Source organism: Tamandua tetradactyla, chromosome 5, assembly GCF_023851605.1.
Source record: "Tamandua tetradactyla isolate mTamTet1 chromosome 5, mTamTet1.pri, whole genome shotgun sequence".
Taxonomy (NCBI): Eukaryota; Metazoa; Chordata; class Mammalia; order Pilosa; family Myrmecophagidae; genus Tamandua; species Tamandua tetradactyla.
Genome location: NC_135331.1, coordinates 102228862 through 102230425, shown reverse-complemented (window position 1 = coordinate 102230425; position 1564 = coordinate 102228862). Strand labels below are relative to the sequence as shown.

General features: G+C 39.7%; 1 pseudogene; it reads left to right on the top strand.

The window, feature by feature from the left end:
- Nucleotides 1-492: 492 nt before the first annotated feature.
- Nucleotides 493-974, top strand: LOC143682657 (M-phase phosphoprotein 6 pseudogene; annotated as a pseudogene).
- The last annotated feature ends 590 nt before the right edge of the window (nt 975-1564 follow it).

The window sequence follows — 1564 nt, the reverse complement described above, 5'->3', positions numbered from 1 at the left end:
TCAGTCTCTACCAGATCTTCTAGACCTAATACAGTAGAAACTCTGAGGGTGGGGTCCAGAAATTTGTGCTTTAAAAAAGCCCTCCAGGGAATGCTGGTGCCCACTCAAGACTGAGAACCACTATCCTAGGCTATCATAATGTTAGAGCTGACCTAAAATTCCCTAGGCCTGTGGCTCCTCCACCTCCATTTTATAGACAGAGAAGTTAAGGGCAATGGAGGCAACAGTTACCCTGAAGTTGCACAGAAATGGCCCCTGCACCCTTGCCTGTATTGCACCTGGTGCCTGCATGTCAGTTCTCTCAGGAATGAGATACCAGATCGCTCAGTTGAGCTAATTGTGTAATCTTAACAAAACACGTTCTCCTCTGGACCTCAGTTTCCTCATCCATGCAATCGAGGGACTTTCTTAGTTGATCTTTAAGACCTCTTCCAGAGCACACGCACATGGCAGGCCTGAAGACTGGAACATGGTGCTGAGCAGGAGGTTAGCATGGCAGCCGAGTACAAGACCAAGTTGTCCAAGAATCTGCTGCACATGAAATTCATGCAAAGTGGATTGGACTCAGAAACCAAGGACAACTGGAGAAGGCAGAGAAGGAAGAGAAGAAAATCATTAGTGAAGAGCACTGGCACTTGGATTTGCCAGAACTTAAAAAGAGAGTTTCATAATTGAAGAGTGGAGTTTTTGCTATGTGAAGACCTTTATGGAAGAATGTCATTCAGACGATTTAATTCTGAGGTTCAGAAATTAATGCTTCAGATGAATGCTAAGAGCAAAGCAGAAGACTCTGAAGATGAAACAGCAGAGCTCAATGAGTCTGATGTAGAAATGGCTAGAAGATATGGGACCTTGGTGGAAACAACTGAAAAAAGTTTATCAAGAAAAGAGACCATGTCAATTATGAAGAAGATGAAAATGAAAACATAGAACCAATTAAAGTAAAGGAGATGCTCTTAAAGCCCCAAGATTAGAATGAATGCCCTAAGATATGGTTCCAGGGTGCCCCATGAAAGTTATATTTTATATTTTAGAACTCATTCAAATTATTTCCCTATACTATTAATACTATAGTGTATATTTGTAAAAGAATGTACAATTTTGGAAGCATGCTGTTTTTGAAACAGATGCTTGATGGATGTTATACATCTTTTGTTAAGAGTATCCATCAGGAATAGGTTTTTAGCCCTTAATCTTCAGCTGTACATTATGTACATGTATGTCTCCTAAAGATTTTTTTGGGGGGGTGCACGGTCCTGGAATGAAACCCAGGTCTCCCGCATGAAAGGCGAGCATTCCACCACTGAACCACCCGGGCACCCCCTAAAGATTTTTTGACTGCAGCTTTTTAAAATATAGCTCTTTAGTCACTGACTTGGATTAGCTCAGATAATATCAGTGTTTAAGTTGCCCTTATGTTATATTCTACTTTTAATTATTTATCAGGTTAAGACCAATTTGTATATACAATTTTGAAACCAAATGTGTTATGAGAAATTATTTTATGTAAATTTATCAAGAATAAACAGGCCATTCCAATCTGAATTATTTTCATGCTGCCAAT